The sequence below is a fragment of the Chiloscyllium punctatum genome, chromosome 42, assembly GCF_047496795.1.
Source record: "Chiloscyllium punctatum isolate Juve2018m chromosome 42, sChiPun1.3, whole genome shotgun sequence".
NCBI lineage: Eukaryota > Metazoa > Chordata > Chondrichthyes > Orectolobiformes > Hemiscylliidae > Chiloscyllium > Chiloscyllium punctatum.
This window is the reverse complement of record NC_092780.1, coordinates 32,492,657-32,505,542: the sequence shown is the minus strand read 5'-3', so window position 1 is coordinate 32,505,542 and position 12,886 is coordinate 32,492,657. Positions and strand designations below refer to the sequence as shown.

At 42.8% G+C, this 12,886-nt stretch overlaps 1 long non-coding RNA gene across 1 annotated transcript in view; it reads right to left on the bottom strand.

Annotated features, from left to right (window-relative positions):
* LOC140465879 (uncharacterized) overlaps positions 1-12,082 on the bottom strand; it is a 230,218-nt gene extending 218,136 nt beyond the window's left edge. The window contains exon 1 of the long non-coding RNA XR_011955178.1: positions 11,745-12,082. This is a non-coding gene — a long non-coding RNA (uncharacterized lncRNA). The remainder of the gene's footprint in view (positions 1-11,744) is intronic.
* Between the last annotated feature and the right edge of the window lie 804 nt (positions 12,083-12,886).

Sequence of the window (12,886 nt, the reverse complement as noted above, 5' to 3'; positions counted from 1 at the left end):
TCTAAGCATTTCTCACCTGGTAATGCTTGCTGAACAATAAGGCTTTTTATTGCTTGAACCTTCCAGTTGGATGCAGATTGGATATAAAGCTCTGTGCTACGTTTACAGAGCGCATTTTCATAGGGATATAGGAAAATGAATTAGCCAGTAAGCCCTTTTAGTTTATCCAGCCATTCAATGAGTCATGGTTGATCTGTGGTATAAATGCATATGATTGCCCTTGCCCATATCCCTTTATGCCTTTAGCTAACAAAAACCTGTCAATCTCAGTTTTAACAGCGACAATCAGTCAAGGATAGCATGTCTGCAGGCGGATTTAAACTTGAGGCAGACTGGGAATGCAGCAAAAAGGAAGGATATCTTAGGACATCTTATGACTTCCAATATCTCTAATGATAAGAAAGTTAGCATTAAGGCACTTTACCTGAATGCTCGCAGCACTCGTAACAAAGCAGATGAACTAATGGCACTGATCATCATGAATGATTATGCTGTGGTAGGCATCATAGAGACATGGTTGCAGGGGGGTGGGGGGGTCAGGACTGGCAGTTAAAGATTAGATTACTTACAGTGTGGAAACAGGCTCTTCAGCCCAACAAGTCCACACCGACCCACCGAAGCGCACCACCCAGACTCATTTCCCTACATTTACCCCATCACCTAACACTACGGGCAATTTAGCATGGCCAATTCACCTAACCTGCAAATTTTTGGACTGTGGGAAGAAACCGGAGCACCCGGAGGGAACCCACGCAGACACGGGGAGAATGTGCAAACTCCACACAGTCAGTCGCCTGAGGCGGGAATTGAACCCGGGTCTCTGGCGCTGTGAGGCAGCAGTGCTAACCACTGTGCCACCCACGTGGCATGGTGGCACATCCAAGGAATTTCAACTTATCGAAAAGACAGGAGGGGCGGGCAGAAGGGGCGGGGTTGCCTTGTTAGTTAAGAACAAAATTAAATCTGTGGCACTGAATGACATAGCGTCGGATGATGTGGAGTCTGCGTGGGTGAAATTGAGGAACCACAAAGGCAAAAAAACCATAATGGGAGTTATGTACAGACCTCCCAACAGTGGTCAGGACCAGGGGTGCAACATGTACCGGGAAATAGAGAAGGCATATCAGAAAGGCAAGGTCACGGTGATCATGGGAGACTTCAATATGCAGGTGGACTGGGTAAATAATGTTGCCAGTGGATCCAAAGAAAGGGAATTCATGGAATGCTTACAGGATGGCTTTTTGGAACAGCTTGTCATGAAGCCCACAAGGGAGCAGGCTATTCTGGACCTAGTGCTATGTAATGAACCAGACTTTATAAAAAATCTTAAAGTAAGGGAACACTTAGGAAACAGCGATCATAATATAGTAGAGTTCAGTCTGCAGTTTGAAAGAGAGAAGGCAAAATTGGATGTAATGGTGCTACAGTTAAATAAAGGTAGTTATGAGGGCATGAGAGAGGAACTGATAAAAATAGACTGGAAGCAGAGCCTAGCGGGGAAGACAATAGAACAAAAATGGCAGGTGTTTGTGGGTATAATTGAGGACACTGGACAGAGGTTCATTCCCAAGGAAAGAAAGATTATCCGGGGAGGGATTAGACAGCCATGGCTGACAAAGGAAGTCAGGAAATGTATTAAAGAAAAAGAGAGATCCTATAAAGTGGCCAAGAGCACAGGGAAATCAGAAGATTGGGAAGGCTACAAAAACAAGCAGAGGATAACAAAGAGAGAAATAAGGAAGGAGAGGATCAAATATGAAGGTAGGCTAGCCAGTAATATTAGAAATGATAGCAAAAGTTTATTTCAATACATAAGAAACAAACAACAGGCAAAAGTAGACATTGGGGCACTTTAAACTGATTCTGGAAGCCTAGGGATGGGAGATAAGGAAATAGCAGGAGATCTTAATAAGTACTTTGCGTCAGTCTTCACAGTGGAAGACATGAGTAATATCCCAACAATTAAAAGGAGTCGGGGGCTGAGATGAGTATGGTTGCCATTACAAAAGAGAAAGTGTTAGAAAAGCTAAAAGGTCTTAAAATTGATAAATCTCCGGGCCCTGATGGGCTACATCCTAGAGTTCTGAGGGAGGTGGCTGAGGAAATAGCGGAGGCGTTGGTTGAGATCTTTCAAAAGTCACTGGAGTCAGGGAAAGTCCCGGATGATTGGAAAATCGCTGTTGTAACCCCCTTGTTCAAGAAAGGATCAAGACAGAAGATGGAAAATTATAGACCAATTAGCCTAACCTTGGTTGTTGGTAAAATTCTAGAATCCATCATTAAGGATGAGATTTCTAAATTCTTGGAAGAGCAGGGTCGGATTAGAACAAGTCAACATGGATTTACTAAGGGGAGGTCGTGCCTGACAAACCTGTTGGAATTCTTTGAAGAGGTGACAAGTAGGTTAGACCAGGGAAACCCAGTGGATGTGGTCTATCTAGACTTCCAAAAGGCCTTTGATAAGGTGCCACATGGGAGGCTGTTGAGTAAGGTGAGGGCCCATGGTGTTTGAGGTGAGTTACTGGGATGGATTAAGGATTGGCTGTCTGACAGAAGGGAGAGAGTTGGGATAAGAGGTTCATTTTTGGAATGGCAGCCAGTGACAAGCGGTGTCCCGCAGGGTTCAGTGTTGGGGCCGCAGCTGTTCACGTTATATATTAATGATCTGGATGAAGGGACTGGGGGCATTCTAGTGAAGTTTGCCGATGATACAAAGTTAGGTGGACAGGCAGGTAGTACTGAGGAAGTGGGGAGGCTGCACAAGGATCTAGACAGTTTGGGAGATGGTCCAGGAAATGGCTGATGGAATTCAATGTGAGCAAATGCGAGGCCTTGCACTTTGCAAGAAAGAATACAAGCATGGACTACTTTCTAAACAGTGAGAAAATTCATAAAGCCAAAGTACAAAGGGATCTGGGAGTGCTAGTCGAGGATTCTCTAAAGGTAAACATGCAGGTTGAGTCCGTGATTAACAAAGCGAATGCAATGTTGTCATTTATCTCAAGAGGGTTGGAATATAAAAGCACCGTTGTGCTACTGAGACTTTATAAAGCTCTAGTTAGGCCCCATTTGGAGTACTGTGTCCAGTTTTGGTCCCCACACCTCAGGAAGGACATACTGGCACTGGAGCGTGTCCAGCGGAGATTCACATGGATGATCCCTGGAATGGTAGGTCTAACATACGAGGAACAGCTGAGGATCCTGGGATTGTATTCATTGGAGTTTAGAAGATTAAGGGGAGATCTAATAGAAACTTACAAGATAATACATGGCTTGGAAAGGGTGGACACTAGGAAATTGTTTCTGTTAGGCGAGGAGACTAGGACCCGTGGGCACAGCCTTAGAATTAGAGGGGGTCATTTCAGAACGGAAATGCAGAGACATTTCTTCACTCAGAGAGTGGTGGGCCTGTGGAATACATTGCCATGGAGTGCAGTGGAGGCCGGGACGCTAAATGTCTTCAAGGCCGAGATTGATAAATTCTTGATGTCACAAGGAATTAAGGGCTACGGGGAGAATGCGGGTAAGTGGAGTTGAAATGCCCATCAGCCATGATTGATTGGCGGAGTGGACTCGATGGGCCGAATGGCCTTACTTCCACTCCTATGTCTTATGGTCTTATAATTTACATTTGTAAAAGAGGGTTATGCACTTCCACCAATATTTACATGATGAAGCTTTTTTTTAATATCACTCCTTAAGAGAATTAGAATTAATTTACTCTACATTTTGACAAGGCTATCAGCTACTCTAAACCTCTAAAAGAAGATAAACAGTTTCTCCCAATCTATTTGTTTCTTTCAATATCTTGAAAAGTTCAATCAAATCACCTCTTAATCTTCTAAATTCCAGCAAATAAGCAAACTGTAGTCTGTTTAATCCCTCGTTGTAACAATGTTCAGGTCAAAGTATTGGTCTAGTCGTTGAACCCCTTCCATCCTTTCTTCAGTGCCAACACAGAAGTTCAATGGGAAAATGCCCCACCATCACAGCACTGAGTTCTCCAAAGCACCAAATTCTCTGACTGTTAATTGGCTTTATTTATTTTGTAAACGGCAGCATGGTGGCTCAGTGGTTAGCACTGCTTCCTCACAGCACCAGGGTCCCAAGTTCAATTCCAGCCTTGGGCAACTGTCTGTGTTGAGTTTGCACATTCTCCCCGTGTCTGTGTGGGTTTCCTCCCACAGTCCAAAGGTGTGCAGGTCAGGTGAACTGGCCATTCTAAATTGCCCATCGTGTTAGGTGCATTAGTCAGAAGGGGGAAGGTTGTTCTTTGGAGAGTCGATGTGGACTGGTTGGGCCGAAGGGCCTGTTTCCACACTGTCTAATCTAATCTAATAAGGGCTACTATTGACCACAAAACTCTCAAATGGAGAGGGAGGAAATTAATTTCATTTCACATTCCCAAACAGTATCTAATAATTAGATTTTTGCCTTACTATGATTCCCCTATAATTGATTAGTCCACCAATTTTTGCCACCAGCCTGAAAAATTATTTTACTGGTGAGTCACAGCTCATGAAGGAAGCACTGCACCATTTGCTTTTGGAGTCTAGTTCTGCTCGTGCCGCACATGGACATGTCAGCAACTGGGGTGGCACTCCCAAAATAAAAAAAAACAGATCTTATATGTCATTACCGAAGGACTTGAAACTCAAATGGCATATTTTACATTTAAAAAATCAGAATCAGTGACATGTAAGCCTGTTTTTAGTTCCTTCAGTTCTGTGCTGTATGGTTTCAGTTGGAGCTCGCAGTCATGGAGTTATGAGTGGCTTCTACTCCATTGTGGCATATCACATGAAGACATTTCAAGTATTAAGCTTTTTTTAAATGATATAAATGAAGTTGAGCATACCCTACCATTATTATAAGACAGTGCCCTTAAAGACAAATTCTTTACTGTCATGCCATTCTCAATAAAATTATTTTAAATGATTGCTTTATAAATAAGGTTACCACAGTAGCTTAGTCTCTTCATGCACAAATACTCAATAATGATCCCATTGAGAGATGCTAATGTTTAAAAGCGAACCTCTTATGGTCCCATGGAAAATATTTGGTTGTAAGTTCTCTTTACAATAAAAGTATAATCTCTTCCTGCAATATATCATTTGTTCAAACAGTCAGCCTTAATCTGGCTGGGACCCCTCAGTACCCACCACTCAAAGCATTAAACATCTTGAAAAGTGAAAATGTGACAGACCGTCTCTCAGGAACTGCTGATAACAAGAACTAAGAACAGAGGCTGTCTGTCATTAAGGAGTTGGCCTGTGCCAGAGAAGCTTTCCCTGAAGGTACGTCCAACAAATTTTCCAATGGATTTGAAACCATATGGGCTGGAAAAAAAAGCACCCAAAGTTCTTACATTGTCAGCGCCAGTGAAGTGTTTATGAGGGGAAAGTGCAAGAAAGGTTACTCCTGAGGTGAAAGGTCAAATGGAACCAGTCTGGTACCATTTACAGCCCAAGGCTTAGAGGCTTGACATTTGTTCTGTAGTAAAACCTGAATTGTGCTTCGCTATACAATGCAAATGTAAATTGCAAAGCATAGTCAAGTCTGACTAACACATCATAAGCTGTGGAATTCAGGCTTCAGAATAAATTTGCACCAAAGAAATATGAATTCAGAAGTCAAAAGGAACAACAAAATAAACTAACCAGCCATGAGCAGGGAGTGTCTGCCGTAATCATCAGGGAACTTGACAACATTCCTTCCCTGAAACTTCAGATCCCTCCCACAGTCAATCAGGAACCATGGAGGACGTACAGAAGTGATTTAAACGAGATGCAGCCAACAGATCTAAAGGCAGCTGTCATCAGTATGTGGCGATGTGGGTGGAGCACTTAGCAACTTATAGATCAGGCTTCTGTCTGTCCACAAGCAGCGTGAGCCAGCCATTACATGTGGATGTGAAAGGGAATCATAGAATAATTCAGAATCAAACACTTGAACAATGGTATTTATGACATGGAGATGTCTCTGCTGGACTGGGGTGGTCAAAGTCAAAAGTCACATGACACCAGGTTATAGTCCAAGAAATTTATTTAAAATCACAAGCTTTGAGAGCAGTGCTGCTCTGTCAGGTGACAAGGAGAAGGGGTGTAGAAATCCAGATAGGAAACCGATACCTACCAGGAATTGTGGACCTGCCATAATTAATGACATTAGCACCATTTGATCCATTTGTAGCCAGGCCGATGGCCATAACCATGCCTGGGGAAGGGGAATAGACCAGGCTGCAAGGCTATAGCAGGAGGATGGTGTTGATGAGGTGCAAGCTGGGAAGAGGAAAGGAGAGTTTTTTTGGGTTAGAAAAGAAAGATCATAGGGAGTCATAGAGTCATAGAGATGTACAGGACAGAAACAGACCCTTCGGTCCAACTTGTCCATGTTGACCAGATATTCAAAATTAATCTAGTCCCATTTGCCAGTACTTGGCTTAGAACCCTCTAAATCTTTCCTATTCATATACCCATCCAGATGCCTTTTAAATGTTGTAATTGTACCAGCCTCCTCCAACAGTTCAGTTCATACATGTACCACCCTGTGTGTGAAAAAAAAGCTGTCCTTTAGGTCCCTTTTAAATCATTCCTCTCTCACCTTAAATCTATGCCCTTTAGTTCTGGACTCACCCACCCCAGGGAAAAGACCTTGTCTATTCATCCTATACATGTCGCTCATGATTTTATAATCCTCTATAAGGTCACACCTCACTTTCCAAAGCTCCATGGAAAACAGCCCCAGCCTATTCAGCCTCTCCCGATAGCTCAAACCCTCCAACCCTGGCAACATCCTTGTAAATCTTTTCTGGACCCTTTCAAGTTTCACAACATCCCTCCTATAGGAGAAAGACCAGAGTTGTGCACAAAATTCCAAAAGTGGCCTAACCAATGTCCTGTACAGCTGCAACATGACCTTCCAATTCCCATACTCAATACTCTGACCAATAAAACACCTTTTTCACTACCCTATTTATGTGTGACTCCACTTTCAAGGAGTTATGAACCTGCTCTCCAAAGTCTCTTTGTTCAGTGACACTCCTCAGAACCTTACCATTAAATGTATTTGCCTTTCCAAATTGAAGCATCTCACATTTATCTAAATTAAACTACATCTGTCATTCCTTGGCCCATTGGCCCTTATGATCAAGATCCCATTGTACTCTGAGGTAACCTTCTTCGCTGACCACTACATCTCCAATTTTGGTGTCATCTGCAAACTTACTAACTCTACCTCCTATGTTCACATCCAAAACATTTATATAAATGATGAAAGCAGTGGACCCAGCACTGATCTTTGCAGCACATCATAGTCAGAGGCCTCCAGACTGAAAAGCAACCCTCCACTACCACCCTCTGTCTTCTACAGGAAGGTCATCTCCCTCCAAAACAGGATACTGTTTGAATACTGATGAGGGAAATGGCTCACCAGGGGAAGGCAGCAGTAGCCAGGTTCATGGCACCATGGCTGTACAGAAGGGCGGGAAAAAGTGTAGAAGGCCTAAAGTCATAGGGGATTCAATTGTAAGGGGAGTAGATAGATGGTTCTGTGGTCGAAAACGAGACTCCCGAATGGTATGTTGCCTCCCAGGTGCACAAGTCAGGGATGGCTCAGATCGGCTGCAGGATATTCTGAAGGGGGAAGGTGAACAGCCAGCAGTTGTGGTGTATATAGGCACCAATGATATAGGTAATAAATGGTATGAGGTCCTACAAGCAGATTGTAGGGAATTAGGAACCAGTTAAAAAGTAGGACCTCTAAGGAAGTAATCTCAGGATTGTTACTACTGTCACATGCGAGCCAGAGTAGAAAGGAAAGAATAGGCAGGATGAATGAGTGGCTTGAGAGATGGTGCAGGAGGGAGAGGTTCACATTTTTGGAACATTGGAACCAGTTGTGCGGGAGGTAGGACTATTGCAAATTGGATGGTCGACGCCTGGGCAGGACTGGAACTAATGTCCTATGAGGGGTGCTTTTGTTAACCCTGTTGAGGAGGGTTTAAGGTAATGTGGCAAGGGGGTGGGAACAAAATGAGGAGGTTAGTGGACAGTAAGGAGGAAGTAACTAAAGCCTGTAAAGAACTAGATAATGAGGTCAGTATGACTAAGGGGAAGAGTAGGCAGGGATCAGATGACGAATGCAAAGGGACAGATGGTCTGAGGTGTATTTGTTTTAATGCAAGAACTGTAGTAGGTAATGCAGATGAACTTAGGGCTTGGATTAGCGCCTGGGAGTATGCTGTTATCGCTATTATGAGACTTGGTTGAGGGAAGGGCAAGATTGGCAACTAAACATCCCAGGATATCGATGCTTCAGGCAGGATAGAGAGAGGTAAAAGGGGTGGAGGAGTTGCATTATTGGTCAGAGAGGGTATCGCAGCTGTGCTGAAGGAGGGCACTATGGAGGACTCGAGCAACATGGGCAGAGCTCAGAAATAGGAAGGGTGTGGTAACAATGTTGGGGCTCTACTACAGGCCTCCCAACAGTGAGTGTGAGACAGAGGTTCAAATATGCAAACAGATTATGGAAAGATGTCAGAGCAACAGGGTGGTAGTGACAGGAGATTTTAATTTTCCCAACATTGACTGGGATTCACTTAGTGTTAGAGGTTTACATAGAGCCGAATTTGTAAGGAGCAGCCAGTAGGGTTTTATAGAGCAGTATGTAAATAGTCCGATTCAGGAAGGGGCCATACCAGATCTGACATTGGGGAGTGAGCCCAGCCAGGTGATTGAAGTTTCAGTAGGGGATTATTTTGAGAATAGTGATCACAATTTCATAAGCTTTAGAATACTCATGGACAAAGACAAGAGCAGTCCTAAAGGAAGAGTGCTAAACTGGGGGAAGCCAACAATATCAAAATTGAGCAAGGGCTGGGGAACGTGGATTGGGAGCAGCTGTTCGAGTAAATCCACATTTGATATGTGGGAGGCTTTTAAAGAGAGATTGATTAGAGTGCAGGATAGACATATCCCTGTGAAAATGAGGGATAGAAATGGAAAGACTAGGGAACCATGGATGACAGGTGAAATTTTGAGATTAGCTAAGAGGATAAAGCGAGCATACATAAGGTCTAGATGACTGAAGACAGATGAAGCATTGGAAGAATATTGGGAAAGCAGTACCAATCTGAAATGAGAAATTAAGTGGGCTAAAAGGAGACATGAAATATCTTCAGAAAACAAGGTTAAGAAAAATTCCAAAGCCTTTTATATATATATAAGGAGCAAGAGGGTAACTAGAGAAAGGGATGACCCACTCAAGGACAGAGGAGGGAAGTTTTGTTTGGAGTGAGAGAAGATGGATAAGATTCTTAATGCGTACTTTGTGTCAGTATTCACCGAGGAGGGATGTGAAGGACTTTGAGGTTAGGGATAGATGTTTGATTACTCTAGGTCAAGTCAGCATAAGGAGGGAGGAAGTGTTGGGTATTCTAAAAGGCACTAAGGTGGACAAGACCCTAGGTTCAATGGGATGTATCGCAGGCTACTGAGGGAAGCGAGAGAGGAAATAGCTGGGGCCTTAACAAATACCTTCAAACATGGGTGAGATCCCAGAGGACTGGAGAACTGTAATGTTGTCCCCTTGTTTAAGAGGGTAGCAAGGCTCATCCAGGTAATTATAAACCAGTGACCTTGACATCAGTGATAGGGAAGCTACTGGAGAAGATACTGAGGGATATGATCTATTTACATTTGGAAGAAAATGGGCTTATCAGTGATAGGCAACATGGTTTTGTGCAGGAAAGTTCATGTCTCACTAACTCAATAGAATTCTTTGAGGAGGTGACAAAGTTGATTGATGAGGGAAGGGCTGTAGATATCATATACATGGTTTCAGTAAGGCATTTGATAAGGTTCCTCGTGGTAGACTGATAGAGAAAGTGAAGTCACATGGGGTCCAGGGTGTAATAGCTAGATGGATAGAGATCTGGCTGGGCAACAGGAGACAGAGAGTAGTAGTGAAAGGGAGTTACTCAAAATGGAGAACTGTGACCAGTGGTGTTCTACAGGGATTTGTGTTGCTACCACTGTTGTTTGTGATGTACATAAATGAGATGGAGGAAGGTATAGGTGGTCTGATTACCATGTTTGCAGATGGCACTAAGATTTGTGGAGTAGCAGATAGTGAAGGGGACTGTCAGAGAATACTGCACAGTATAGATAGATTAGAGAGCTGGGAGAGAAATGGCAGATAGAGTGCAATCCGGGCATGAGATGATACATTTTGGAAGATCCAATTCAAGAGCGAAATAAAAGGTAAATAGAAAAGCCTGGGTGAGATCTGGGTGTTCAAGTCTATTGTACCCTGAAGGTGGCAACACAGGTCAATAGAGTGGTCAAGAAGGCATACAGCATGACTTCCTTCATCAGATGAGGTATTGAGTACAAGAGTTGGCAGGTCATGTTACAGTTGTATTGGATTTTGGTTTGGCCACATTTTGAATACTAAGTACAGTTCTGGTCATCACGTTACCAAAAGGATGTGGATGCTTTGGAGAGAGTGCAGAGGAGGTTCCCCAGGATGTTGCCTGGTATGGAGGGCACTAGATATGAAGAGAAGTTGAGTAGATTAGGATTATTTCATTAGAAAGATGGAGGTTGAGGAGTGACCTGATTGAGGCCTTCACAATCATGAGCGCTATAGACAGGGTGGATAGCAAGAAGCTTTTCCCGAGTGGGAGACTCGATTACTAGGGGTCACAAATTCAAGGTAAGAGGGGAAATGTTTAAGGGAGATATGCATGGAAAGCTCTTTACGCAGAGGGTGGTGGGTGCTTGGAATGCATTGCCAGCGAAGGTGGTAGAGGCGGGCACGATAGCATAGATACTGAAGGGCAGGAAGCAGAGTGATACAGATTAGAAAATAGATGATAGGTTTAGATAGAGGATCTGAATCAGCATAGGCTTGGTGGGCTGAAGGGCCTGTTCCGGTGCTGTAAGTTTCTTTGTTCTTGCTCTTCCTTCTATCATCGAGCCAGTTCTGTATTCAAATAGCTAGTTCTCCCTGTATTCTATGTAGTCTAGCCTTGCTAATCAGTGTACCATGAGGAACATCTTACTGAAGTCCATATAAAACACATCCAATTCTCTTCCTTCATCAATCCTCTTCGTTACTTCTTCAAAAAACTCAATCAAGTTAGTGAGACATGAGTTCCCAAGCAAAAACCATTTTGATTATCTCTAATCACTGCTTGCCTTTCCAAATATACATAAATCCTATCCCTCAGGATTCCCTCCAACAACTTGCCTATCACCAATGTCAGGCTGACTGGTCTACAGATTCTTGGATTTAACTTTCCCATTCCAGCTGACTCTGACAGTGAAAGGCAATGACAGACCATGACTAAGGCTAAAAAGAAGCCAAGAAATGGCTCAGGATAAAAAAATCAGCAAGCAAAGTGTCAACAACCAACCTTCAGTCAAAGCACAGATAACGTGACATACATTCATACAACACAATTGGAAGAAAATGAAGCAAGTGCTCTGGTAAACAGTTGACTTCCAAGTAACCATATTAAAGAACAAAAGAACTTGTTATCTATGAATGCATTCTTTGTGGGACCTGCTGTTAGCTTAACGTGGCTGTCTACATAACTGTCATTTCACACCAAGGAGTAACTGAGTGGCTATAAGATATTCTTGAGCTGGTATGACAGGGGATTATATAAATGCAAGTTATTTTCATAGAATAATGAAATCCCTTTTACAGCAACAGCAGAAAGCAGTTGAAGTACTCACAATTCCATATAGGTAAGGAAAAAAAAGATCCTGCTTGTTCCAATGCACCCAGGTTCAATAACTTATTTTCACTAGCACATTACTGACAAAGTTTAACTCATTTAGACGGAACTAAAGGAACTGGCATGCCCTAAAGAGTCCAATGGCTTTGAGGTGAGAGCAAAGGCAAATCTGATCATTTTAATTTTGTTAACTGGAAAATATTGCCTCATCACTGCCTCCATTATTTTGAATGAAAGTACTCTCCAACTCCACAGGCTCCAGTTTACCTCTGCCCCCAGCACTACCAGTGCTGAACAACCTAACCAGAGACAGCCCAGATCCGGAGCATTGCGACAGATGTTGTCAAGGTTCTGCTCCTAAGTTAACCTTGTCAGGAAGCACACTTGAGTAGAGTCCCAGAATACATGGCTAAGACAGGGGAAAACATTACAGTTTCGTTAATGGAGCATTTTAACCTCTGGCACCTGAACAAAAAAAAACATCGATTACGTCAGGAATACTTACTCATAGATTGCCAAAACATTGAGGAGAAACTGCTGTCTCAAGATTTGCAACTAAAGTTTGATATCTGAAATGATTTTTAAAAATCTTACTGTTTAATTCATAAATGAGAAAGTAAGCGTAATCCAAGCAATAGATAATAAAATAAGTAAGGTATGCTGCAATACCTGAAGTTCCTTTGACATGTAGGGTATTTGTCAAAGCATTGAATGGAAGGGCTGAAGGAGAAATGGGCTATCGCATATTGAGCTTTTTTCAGTTTGTTGTCCTTCAAGGAATGCCGTCCCACTATCTATTTACTGTATTTTCAGTTTTCATTTTAAACCTGCAACTGTGAGCTTTTAAGAACAAAAGAAATAATGGCTGGATTGGCCAGACAGTCCCTTGAGTCAACTCTGCCATTCAATAATAAGATCACCTTTCATCTCTTGCCTCAACTCTAGTTTCTCAGCCACTTCCTTTATTTCCTTACAGTTCAAAAATCTATCAAACTCTGTACTCAATAACTGAGCATCCAGTCCTCTCTGAGATAGAAAATTCCAAAGCTACACAACCCTGGCATATAGAAATGCCACCTCACCCCAGTCCAGAATGGTTGGCTCTTTTATCCTGAGACGACAGACTCTAGTTCTGGAGTC